The sequence below is a fragment of the Toxotes jaculatrix genome, chromosome 10 (genome assembly GCF_017976425.1).
Source record: "Toxotes jaculatrix isolate fToxJac2 chromosome 10, fToxJac2.pri, whole genome shotgun sequence".
In the NCBI taxonomy this organism is placed as follows: domain Eukaryota; kingdom Metazoa; phylum Chordata; class Actinopteri; family Toxotidae; genus Toxotes; species Toxotes jaculatrix.
In genome coordinates, this window is record NC_054403.1 from 5,896,472 (window position 1) to 5,910,347 (window position 13,876).

Below are 13,876 nucleotides of genomic sequence, written 5' to 3' on the forward strand. Positions count from 1 at the left end.
TTGGACTTTTTTTGCCCGAAAAAAACGCCATACTATACTATGACGTTTTTTATGACTTTTTGAGGCCATACTATACTGACGTTTTTTATGACTTTTTGAGGCCCAAAAAAATTTGGACTTTTTTTGCCCGAAAAAAACGCCATACTATACTATGACGTTTTTTATGACTTTTTGAGGCCAAAAAAAATTTGGACTTTTTTTGCCCGAAAAAAACGCCATACTATACTATGACGTTTTTTATGACTTTTTGAGGCCAAAAAAAATTTGGACTTTTCTTGCCCGAAAAAAACGCCATACTATACTATGACGTTTTTTATGACTTTTTGAGGCCAAAAAAAATTTGGACTTTTTTTGCCCGAAAAAAACGCCATACTATACTATGACGTTTTATATGACTTTTTGAGGCCATACTATACTATGACGTTTTTTATGACTTTTTGAGGCCAAAAAAAATTTGGACTTTTTTTGCCCGAAAAAAACGCCATACTATACTATGACGTTTTTTATGACTTTTTGAGGCCATACTATACTATGACGTTTTTTATGACTTTTTGAGGCCAAAAAAAATTTGGACTTTTTTTGCCCGAAAAAAACGCCATACTATACTATGACGTTTTTTATGACTTTTTGAGGCCATACTATACTATGACGTTTTTTATGACTTTTTGAGGCCAAAAAAAATTTGGACTTTTTTTGCCCGAAAAAAACGCCATACTATACTATGACGTTTTTTATGACTTTTTGAGGCCATACTATACTATGACGTTTTTTATGACTTTTTGAGGCCAAAGAAAAATTTGGACTTTTTTTGCCCGAAAAAAACGCCATACTATACTATGACGTTTTTTATGACTTTTTGAGGCCAAAAAAAATTTGGACTTTTTTTGCCCGAAAAAAACGCCATACTATACTATGACGTTTTTTATGACTTTTTGAGGCCAAAAAAAATTTGGACTTTTTTTGCCCGAAAAAAACGGCATACTATACTATGACGTTTTTTATGACTTTTTGAGGCCAAAAAAAATTTGGACTTTTTTTGCCAGAAAAAAACGCCATAAAATACTATGACGTTTTTTATGACTTTCTGAGGCCAAAAAAAATTTGGACTTTTTTTGCCCGAAAAAAACGCCATACTATACTATGACGTTTTTTATGACTTTCTGAGGCCAAAAAAAATTTGGACTTTTTTTGCCCGAAAAAAACGCCATACTATACTATGACGTTTTTTATGACTTTTTGAGGCCAAAAAAAATTTGGACTTTTTTTGCCCGAAAAAAACGCCATACTATACTATGACGTTTTTTATGACTTTTTGAGGCCAAAAAAAATTTGTACTTTTCTTGCCCGAAAAAAACGCCATACTATACTATGACGTTTTTTATGACTTTTTGAGGCCAAAAAAAATTTGGACTTTTTTTGCCCGAAAAAAACGCCATACTATACTATGACGTTTTATATGACTTTTTGAGGCCATACTATACTATGACGTTTTTTATGACTTTTTGAGGCCAAAAAAAATTTGTACTTTTTTTGCCCGAAAAAAACGCCATACTATACTATGACGTTTTTTATGACTTTTTGAGGCCATACTATACTATGACGTTTTTTATGACTTTTTGAGGCCAAAGAAAAATTTGGACTTTTTTTGCCCGAAAAAAACGCCATACTATACTATGACGTTTTTTATGACTTTTTGAGGCCAAAAAAAATTTGGACTTTTTTTGCCCGAAAAAAACGCCATACTATACTATGACGTTTTTTATGACTTTTTGAGGCCAAAAAAAATTTGGACTTTTTTTGCCCGAAAAAAACGGCATACTATACTATGACGTTTTTTATGACTTTTTGAGGCCAAAAAAAATTTGGACTTTTTTTGCCAGAAAAAAACGCCATAAAATACTATGACGTTTTTTATGACTTTCTGAGGCCAAAAAAAATTTGGACTTTTTTTGCCCGAAAAAAACGCCATACTATACTATGACGTTTTTTATGACTTTCTGAGGCCAAAAAAAATTTGGACTTTTTTTGCCCGAAAAAAACGCCATACTATACTATGACGTTTTTTATGACTTTTTGAGGCCAAAAAAAATTTGGACTTTTTTTGCCCGAAAAAAACGCCATACTATACTATGACGTTTTTTATGACTTTTTGAGGCCAAAAAAAATTTGTACTTTTCTTGCCCGAAAAAAACGCCATACTATACTATGACGTTTTTTATGACTTTTTGAGGCCAAAAAAAATTTGGACTTTTTTTGCCCGAAAAAAACGCCATACTATACTATGACGTTTTATATGACTTTTTGAGGCCATACTATACTATGACGTTTTTTATGACTTTTTGAGGCCAAAAAAAATTTGGACTTTTTTTGCCCGAAAAAAACGCCATACTATACTATGACGTTTTTTATGACTTTTTGAGGCCATACTATACTATGACGTTTTTTATGACTTTTTGAGGCCAAAAAAAATTTGGACTTTTTTTGCCCGAAAAAAACGCCATACTATACTATGACGTTTTTTATGACTTTTTGAGGCCATACTATACTATGACGTTTTTTATGACTTTTTGAGGCCAAAAAAAATTTGGACTTTTTTTGCCCGAAAAAAACGGCATACTATACTATGACGTTTTTTATGACTTTTTGAGGCCATACTATACTATGACGTTTTTTATGACTTTTTGAGGCCAAAATGAATTTGGACTTTTTTTGCCCGAAAAAAACGCCATACTATACTATGACGTTTTTTATGACTTTTTGAGGCCAAAAAAAATTTGGACTTTTTTTGCCCGAAAAAAACGCCATACTATACTATGACGTTTTTTATGACTTTCTGAGGCCAAAAAAAATTTGGACTTTTTTTGCCCGAAAAAAACGCCATACTATACTATGACGTTTTTTATGACTTTTTGAGGCCCAAAAAAATTTGGACTTTTTTTGCCCGAAAAAAACGCCATACTATACTATGACGTTTTTTATGACTTTTTGAGGCCAAAAAAAATTTGGACTTTTTTTGCCCGAAAAAAACGCCATACTATACTATGACGTTTTTTATGACTTTTTGAGGCCAAAAAAAATTTGTACTTTTCTTGCCCGAAAAAAACGCCATACTATACTATGACGTTTTTTATGACTTTTTGAGGCCAAAAAAAATTTGGACTTTTTTTGCCCGAAAAAAACGCCATACTATACTATGACGTTTTATATGACTTTTTGAGGCCATACTATACTATGACGTTTTTTATGACTTTTTGAGGCCAAAAAAAATTTGGACTTTTTTTGCCCGAAAAAAACGCCATACTATACTATGACGTTTTTTATGACTTTTTGAGGCCATACTATACTATGACGTTTTTTATGACTTTTTGAGGCCAAAAAAAATTTGGACTTTTTTTTTCATTTCATTTCATTTTCTACCGCTTAATCCTCTATCAGGGTCACGGGGGAACTGGAGCCTATCCCAGCTGCTTATGGGCGAGAGGCAGGGTACACCCTGGACTGGTCGCCAGTCAATCGCAGGGCTGACACAAAGACAAACAACCACACACGCACACATTCACACCTAAGGGCAATTTAGAGTAGCCAATTCACCTATCCCATACATGTTTTTTTGGTATTGTGGGAGGAAGCCGGAGTACCCGGAGAGAACCCACGCAGGCACAGGGAGAACATGCAAACTCCACACAGAAGGGTCCAGACCGGGGTTCGAACCTGGAACCCTCTTGCTGTGAGGCGACAGTGCTAACCACTGCACCACCGTGCCGCCCTGGACTTTTTTTGCCCGAAAAAAACGCCATACTATACTATGACGTTTTTTATGACTTTTTGAGGCCATACTATACTATGACGTTTTTTATGACTTTTTGAGGCCAAAAAAAATTTGGACTTTTTTTGCCCGAAAAAAACGGCATACTATACTATGACGTTTTTTATGACTTTTTGAGGCCATACTATACTATGACGTTTTTTATGACTTTTTGAGGCCAAAATGAATTTGGACTTTTTTTGCCCGAAAAAAACGCCATACTATACTATGACGTTTTTTATGACTTTTTGAGGCCAAAAAAAATTTGGACTTTTTTTGCCCGAAAAAAACGCCATACTATACTATGACGTTTTTTATGACTTTCTGAGGCCAAAAAAAATTTGGACTTTTTTTGCCCGAAAAAAACGCCATACTATACTATGACGTTTTTTATGACTTTTTGAGGCCCAAAAAAATTTGGACTTTTTTTGCCCGAAAAAAACGCCATACTATACTATGACGTTTTTTATGACTTTTTGAGGCCAAAAAAAATTTGGACTTTTTTTGCCAGAAAAAAACGCCATACTATACTATGACGTTTTTTATGACTTTTTGAGGCTAAAAAAAAATTTGGACTTTTTTTGCCCGAAAAAAACGCCATACTATACTATGACGTTTTTTATGACTTTCTGAGGCCAAAAAAAATTTGGACTTTTTTTGCCCGAAAAAAACGCCATACTATACTATGACGTTTTTTATGACTTTTTGAGGCCATACTATACTATGACGTTTTTTATGACTTTTTGAGGCCAAAAAAAATTTGGACTTTTTTTGCCCGAAAAAAACGCCATACTATACTATGACGTTTTTTATGACTTTTTGAGGCCATACTATACTATGACGTTTTTTATGACTTTTTGAGGCCAAAAAAAATTTGGACTTTTTTTGCCCGAAAAAAACGCCATACTATACTATGACGTTTTTTATGACTTTTTGAGGCCATACTATACTATGACGTTTTTTATGACTTTTTGAGGCCAAAATGAATTTGGACTTTTTTTGCCCGAAAAAAACGCCATACTATACTATGACGTTTTTTATGACTTTTTGAGGCCATACTATACTATGACGTTTTTTATGACTTTTTGAGGCCAAAAAAAATTTGGACTTTTTTTGCCCGAAAAAAACGCCATACTATACTATGACGTTTTATATGACTTTTTGAGGCCATACTATACTATGACGTTTTTTATGACTTTTTGAGGCCAAAAAAAATTTGGACTTTTTTTTCCCGAAAAAAACGCCATACTATACTATGACGTTTTTTATGACTTTTTGAGGCCATACTATACTATGACGTTTTTTATGACTTTTTGAGGCTAAAAAAAATTTGGACTTTTTTTGCCCGAAAAAAACGCCATACTATACTATGACGTTTTTTATGACTTTCTGAGGCTAAAAAAAAATTTGGACTTTTTTTGCCCGAAAAAAACGCCATACTATACTATGACGTTTTTTATGACTTTTTGAGGCCAAAAAAAATTTGGACTTTTTTTGCCCGAAAAAAACGCCATACTATACTATGACGTTTTTTATGACTTTTTGAGGCCAAAAAAAATGTGGACTTTTTTTGCCCGAAAAAAACGCCATACTATACTATGACGTTTTTTATGACTTTTTGAGGCCAAAAAAAATTTGGACTTTTTTTGCCAGAAAAAAACGCCATATTATACTATGACGTTTTTTATGACTTTTTGAGGCTAAAAAAAAATTTTGACTTTTTTTGCCCGAAAAAAACGCCATACTATACTATGACGTTTTTTATGACTTTCTGAGGCCAAAAAAAATTTGGACTTTTTTTGCCCGAAAAAAACGCCATACTATACTATGACGTTTTTTATGACTTTTTGAGGCCATACTATACTGACGTTTTTTATGACTTTTTGAGGCCAAAAAAAATTTGGACTTTTTTTGCCCGAAAAAAACGCCATACTATACTATGACGTTTTTTATGACTTTTTGAGGCCAAAAAAAATTTGGACTTTTTTTGCCCGAAAAAAACGCCATACTATACTATGACGTTTTTTATGACTTTTTGAGGCCAAAAAAAATTTGGACTTTTCTTGCCCGAAAAAAACGCCATACTATACTATGACGTTTTTTATGACTTTTTGAGGCCAAAAAAAATTTGGACTTTTTTTGCCCGAAAAAAACGCCATACTATACTATGACGTTTTATATGACTTTTTGAGGCCATACTATACTATGACGTTTTTTATGACTTTTTGAGGCCAAAAAAAATTTGGACTTTTTTTGCCCGAAAAAAACGCCATACTATACTATGACGTTTTTTATGACTTTTTGAGGCCATACTATACTATGACGTTTTTTATGACTTTTTGAGGCCAAAAAAAATTTGGACTTTTTTTGCCCGAAAAAAACGCCATACTATACTATGACGTTTTTTATGACTTTTTGAGGCCATACTATACTATGACGTTTTTTATGACTTTTTGAGGCCAAAAAAAATTTGGACTTTTTTTGCCCGAAAAAAACGCCATACTATACTATGACGTTTTTTATGACTTTTTGAGGCCATACTATACTATGACGTTTTTTATGACTTTTTGAGGCCAAAGAAAAATTTGGACTTTTTTTGCCCGAAAAAAACGCCATACTATACTATGACGTTTTTTATGACTTTTTGAGGCCAAAAAAAATTTGGACTTTTTTTGCCCGAAAAAAACGCCATACTATACTATGACGTTTTTTATGACTTTTTGAGGCCAAAAAAAATTTGGACTTTTTTTGCCCGAAAAAAACGGCATACTATACTATGACGTTTTTTATGACTTTTTGAGGCCAAAAAAAATTTGGACTTTTTTTGCCAGAAAAAAACGCCATAAAATACTATGACGTTTTTTATGACTTTCTGAGGCCAAAAAAAATTTGGACTTTTTTTGCCCGAAAAAAACGCCATACTATACTATGACGTTTTTTATGACTTTCTGAGGCCAAAAAAAATTTGGACTTTTTTTGCCCGAAAAAAACGCCATACTATACTATGACGTTTTTTATGACTTTTTGAGGCCAAAAAAAATTTGGACTTTTTTTGCCCGAAAAAAACGCCATACTATACTATGACGTTTTTTATGACTTTTTGAGGCCAAAAAAAATTTGTACTTTTCTTGCCCGAAAAAAACGCCATACTATACTATGACGTTTTTTATGACTTTTTGAGGCCAAAAAAAATTTGGACTTTTTTTGCCCGAAAAAAACGCCATACTATACTATGACGTTTTATATGACTTTTTGAGGCCATACTATACTATGACGTTTTTTATGACTTTTTGAGGCCAAAAAAAATTTGTACTTTTTTTGCCCGAAAAAAACGCCATACTATACTATGACGTTTTTTATGACTTTTTGAGGCCATACTATACTATGACGTTTTTTATGACTTTTTGAGGCCAAAGAAAAATTTGGACTTTTTTTGCCCGAAAAAAACGCCATACTATACTATGACGTTTTTTATGACTTTTTGAGGCCAAAAAAAATTTGGACTTTTTTTGCCCGAAAAAAACGCCATACTATACTATGACGTTTTTTATGACTTTTTGAGGCCAAAAAAAATTTGGACTTTTTTTGCCCGAAAAAAACGGCATACTATACTATGACGTTTTTTATGACTTTTTGAGGCCAAAAAAAATTTGGACTTTTTTTGCCAGAAAAAAACGCCATAAAATACTATGACGTTTTTTATGACTTTCTGAGGCCAAAAAAAATTTGGACTTTTTTTGCCCGAAAAAAACGCCATACTATACTATGACGTTTTTTATGACTTTCTGAGGCCAAAAAAAATTTGGACTTTTTTTGCCCGAAAAAAACGCCATACTATACTATGACGTTTTTTATGACTTTTTGAGGCCAAAAAAAATTTGGACTTTTTTTGCCCGAAAAAAACGCCATACTATACTATGACGTTTTTTATGACTTTTTGAGGCCAAAAAAAATTTGTACTTTTCTTGCCCGAAAAAAACGCCATACTATACTATGACGTTTTTTATGACTTTTTGAGGCCAAAAAAAATTTGGACTTTTTTTGCCCGAAAAAAACGCCATACTATACTATGACGTTTTATATGACTTTTTGAGGCCATACTATACTATGACGTTTTTTATGACTTTTTGAGGCCAAAAAAAATTTGGACTTTTTTTGCCCGAAAAAAACGCCATACTATACTATGACGTTTTTTATGACTTTTTGAGGCCATACTATACTATGACGTTTTTTATGACTTTTTGAGGCCAAAAAAAATTTGGACTTTTTTTGCCCGAAAAAAACGCCATACTATACTATGACGTTTTTTATGACTTTTTGAGGCCATACTATACTATGACGTTTTTTATGACTTTTTGAGGCCAAAAAAAATTTGGACTTTTTTTGCCCGAAAAAAACGGCATACTATACTATGACGTTTTTTATGACTTTTTGAGGCCATACTATACTATGACGTTTTTTATGACTTTTTGAGGCCAAAATGAATTTGGACTTTTTTTGCCCGAAAAAAACGCCATACTATACTATGACGTTTTTTATGACTTTTTGAGGCCAAAAAAAATTTGGACTTTTTTTGCCCGAAAAAAACGCCATACTATACTATGACGTTTTTTATGACTTTCTGAGGCCAAAAAAAATTTGGACTTTTTTTGCCCGAAAAAAACGCCATACTATACTATGACGTTTTTTATGACTTTTTGAGGCCCAAAAAAATTTGGACTTTTTTTGCCCGAAAAAAACGCCATACTATACTATGACGTTTTTTATGACTTTTTGAGGCCAAAAAAAATTTGGACTTTTTTTGCCCGAAAAAAACGCCATACTATACTATGACGTTTTTTATGACTTTTTGAGGCCAAAAAAAATTTGTACTTTTCTTGCCCGAAAAAAACGCCATACTATACTATGACGTTTTTTATGACTTTTTGAGGCCAAAAAAAATTTGGACTTTTTTTGCCCGAAAAAAACGCCATACTATACTATGACGTTTTATATGACTTTTTGAGGCCATACTATACTATGACGTTTTTTATGACTTTTTGAGGCCAAAAAAAATTTGGACTTTTTTTGCCCGAAAAAAACGCCATACTATACTATGACGTTTTTTATGACTTTTTGAGGCCATACTATACTATGACGTTTTTTATGACTTTTTGAGGCCAAAAAAAATTTGGACTTTTTTTTTCATTTCATTTCATTTTCTACCGCTTAATCCTCTATCAGGGTCACGGGGGAACTGGAGCCTATCCCAGCTGCTTATGGGCGAGAGGCAGGGTACACCCTGGACTGGTCGCCAGTCAATCGCAGGGCTGACACAAAGACAAACAACCACACACGCACACATTCACACCTAAGGGCAATTTAGAGTAGCCAATTCACCTATCCCATACATGTTTTTTTGGTATTGTGGGAGGAAGCCGGAGTACCCGGAGAGAACCCACGCAGGCACAGGGAGAACATGCAAACTCCACACAGAAGGGTCCAGACCGGGGTTCGAACCTGGAACCCTCTTGCTGTGAGGCGACAGTGCTAACCACTGCACCACCGTGCCGCCCTGGACTTTTTTTGCCCGAAAAAAACGCCATACTATACTATGACGTTTTTTATGACTTTTTGAGGCCATACTATACTATGACGTTTTTTATGACTTTTTGAGGCCAAAAAAAATTTGGACTTTTTTTGCCCGAAAAAAACGGCATACTATACTATGACGTTTTTTATGACTTTTTGAGGCCATACTATACTATGACGTTTTTTATGACTTTTTGAGGCCAAAATGAATTTGGACTTTTTTTGCCCGAAAAAAACGCCATACTATACTATGACGTTTTTTATGACTTTTTGAGGCCAAAAAAAATTTGGACTTTTTTTGCCCGAAAAAAACGCCATACTATACTATGACGTTTTTTATGACTTTCTGAGGCCAAAAAAAATTTGGACTTTTTTTGCCCGAAAAAAACGCCATACTATACTATGACGTTTTTTATGACTTTTTGAGGCCCAAAAAAATTTGGACTTTTTTTGCCCGAAAAAAACGCCATACTATACTATGACGTTTTTTATGACTTTTTGAGGCCAAAAAAAATTTGGACTTTTTTTGCCAGAAAAAAACGCCATACTATACTATGACGTTTTTTATGACTTTTTGAGGCTAAAAAAAAATTTGGACTTTTTTTGCCCGAAAAAAACGCCATACTATACTATGACGTTTTTTATGACTTTCTGAGGCCAAAAAAAATTTGGACTTTTTTTGCCCGAAAAAAACGCCATACTATACTATGACGTTTTTTATGACTTTTTGAGGCCATACTATACTATGACGTTTTTTATGACTTTTTGAGGCCAAAAAAAATTTGGACTTTTTTTGCCCGAAAAAAACGCCATACTATACTATGACGTTTTTTATGACTTTTTGAGGCCATACTATACTATGACGTTTTTTATGACTTTTTGAGGCCAAAAAAAATTTGGACTTTTTTTGCCCGAAAAAAACGCCATACTATACTATGACGTTTTTTATGACTTTTTGAGGCCATACTATACTATGACGTTTTTTATGACTTTTTGAGGCCAAAATGAATTTGGACTTTTTTTGCCCGAAAAAAACGCCATACTATACTATGACGTTTTTTATGACTTTTTGAGGCCATACTATACTATGACGTTTTTTATGACTTTTTGAGGCCAAAAAAAATTTGGACTTTTTTTGCCCGAAAAAAACGCCATACTATACTATGACGTTTTATATGACTTTTTGAGGCCATACTATACTATGACGTTTTTTATGACTTTTTGAGGCCAAAAAAAATTTGGACTTTTTTTTCCCGAAAAAAACGCCATACTATACTATGACGTTTTTTATGACTTTTTGAGGCCAAAAAAAATTTGGACTTTTTTTGCCCGAAAAAAACGCCATACTATACTATGACGTTTTTTATGACTTTTTGAGGCCATACTATACTATGACGTTTTTTATGACTTTTTGAGGCCCAAAAAAATTTGGACTTTTTTTGCCCGAAAAAAACGCCATACTATACTATGACGTTTTTTATGACTTTTTGAGGCCAAAAAAAATTTGGACTTTTTTTGCCCGAAAAAAACGCCATACTATACTATGACGTTTTTTATGACTTTTTGAGGCCAAAAAAAATTTGGACTTTTCTTGCCCGAAAAAAACGCCATACTATACTATGACGTTTTTTATGACTTTTTGAGGCCAAAAAAAATTTGGACTTTTTTTGCCCGAAAAAAACGCCATACTATACTATGACGTTTTATATGACTTTTTGAGGCCATACTATACTATGACGTTTTTTATGACTTTTTGAGGCCAAAAAAAATTTGGACTTTTTTTGCCCGAAAAAAACGCCATACTATACTATGACGTTTTTTATGACTTTTTGAGGCCATACTATACTATGACGTTTTTTATGACTTTCTGAGGCCAAAAAAAATTTGGACTTTTTTTGCCCGAAAAAAACGCCATACTATACTATGACGTTTTTTATGACTTTTTGAGGCCATACTATACTATGACGTTTTTTATGACTTTTTGAGGCCAAAAAAAATTTGGACTTTTTTTGCCCGAAAAAAACGCCATACTATACTATGACGTTTTTTATGACTTTTTGAGGCCAAAAAAAATTTGGACTTTTTTTGCCCGAAAAAAACGCCATACTATACTATGACGTTTTTTATGACTTTTTGAGGCCATACTATACTATGACGTTTTTTATGACTTTTTGAGGCCAAAAAAAATTTGGACTTTTTTTGCCCGAAAAAAACGCCATACTATACTATGACGTTTTTTATGACTTTTTGAGGCCATACTATACTATGACGTTTTTTATGACTTTTTGAGGCCAAAAAAAATTTGGACTTTTTTTGCCCGAAAAAAACGCCATACTATACTATGACGTTTTTTATGACTTTTTGAGGCCAAAAAAAATTTGGACTTTTTTTGCCCGAAAAAAACGCCATACTATACTATGACGTTTTTTATGACTTTTTGAGGCCATACTATACTATGACGTTTTTTATGACTTTTTGAGGCCAAAAAAAATTTTGACTTTTTTTGCCCGAAAAAAACGCCATACTATACTATGACGTTTTTTATGACTTTTTGAGGCCAAAAAAAATTTGGACTTTTTTTGCCCGAAAAAAACGCCATACTATACTATGACGTTTTTTATGACTTTTTGAGGCCATACTATACTATGACGTTTTTTATGACTTTTTGAGGCCCAAAAAAATTTGGACTTTTTTTGCCCGAAAAAAACGCCATACTATACTATGACGTTTTTTATGACTTTTTGAGGCCAAAAAAAATTTGGACTTTTTTTGCCCGAAAAAAACGCCATACTATACTATGACGTTTTTTATGACTTTTTGAGGCCAAAAAAAATTTGGACTTTTCTTGCCCGAAAAAAACGCCATACTATACTATGACGTTTTTTATGACTTTTTGAGGCCAAAAAAAATTTGGACTTTTTTTGCCCGAAAAAAACGCCATACTATACTATGACGTTTTATATGACTTTTTGAGGCCATACTATACTATGACGTTTTTTATGACTTTTTGAGGCCAAAAAAAATTTGGACTTTTTTTGCCAGAAAAAAACGCCATACTATACTATGACGTTTTTTATGACTTTTTGAGGCCATACTATACTATGACGTTTTTTATGACTTTCTGAGGCCAAAAAAAATTTGGACTTTTTTTGCCCGAAAAAAACGCCATACTATACTATGACGTTTTTTATGACTTTTTGAGGCCATACTATACTATGACGTTTTTTATGACTTTTTGAGGCCAAAAAAAATTTGGACTTTTTTTGCCCGAAAAAAACGCCATACTATACTATGACGTTTTTTATGACTTTTTGAGGCCAAAAAAAATTTGGACTTTTTTTGCCCGAAAAAAACGCCATACTATACTATGACGTTTTTTATGACTTTTTGAGGCCATACTATACTATGACGTTTTTTATGACTTTTTGAGGCCAAAAAAAATTTGGACTTTTTTTGCCCGAAAAAAACGCCATACTATACTATGACGTTTTTTATGACTTTTTGAGGCCATACTATACTATGACGTTTTTTATGACTTTTTGAGGCCAAAAAAAATTTGGACTTTTTTTGCCCGAAAAAAAACGCCATACTATACTATGACGTTTTTTATGACTTTTTGAGGCCAAAAAAAATTTGGACTTTTTTTGCCCGAAAAAAACGCCATACTATACTATGACGTTTTTTATGACTTTTTGAGGCCATACTATACTATGACGTTTTTTATGACTTTTTGAGGCCAAAAAAAATTTGGACTTTTTTTGCCCGAAAAAAACGCCATACTATACTATGACGTTTTTTATGACTTTTTGAGGCCAAAAAAAATTTGGACTTTTTTTGCCCGAAAAAAACGCCATACTATACTATGACGTTTTTTATGACTTTTTGAGGCCATACTATACTATGACGTTTTTTATGACTTTTTGAGGCCAAAAAAAATTTGGACTTTTTTTGCCCGAAAAAAACGCCATACTATACTATGACGTTTTTTATGACTTTTTGAGGCCAAAAAAAATTTTTTACTTTTTTTGCCCGAAAAAAACGGCATACTATACTATGACGTTTTTTATGACTTTTTGAGGCTAAAAAAAAATTTTGACTTTTTTTGCCCGAAAAAAACGCCATACTATACTATGACGTTTTTTATGACTTTTTGAGGCCAAAAAAAATTTGGACTTTTTTTGCCCGAAAAAAACGCCATACTATACTATGACGTTTTTTATGACTTTTTGAGGCCAAAAAAAATTTGGACTTTTTTTGCCCGAAAAAAACGCCATACTATACTATGACGTTTTTTATGACTTTTTGAGGCCAAAAAAATTTTTTTACTTTTTTTGCCCGAAAAAAACGGCATACTATACTATGACGTTTTTTATGACTTTTTGAGGCTAAAAAAAAATTTTGACTTTTTTTGCCCGAAAAAAACGCCATACTATACTATGACGTTTTTTATGACTTTTTGAGGCCCAAAAAAATTTGGACTTTTTTTGCCCGAAAAAAACG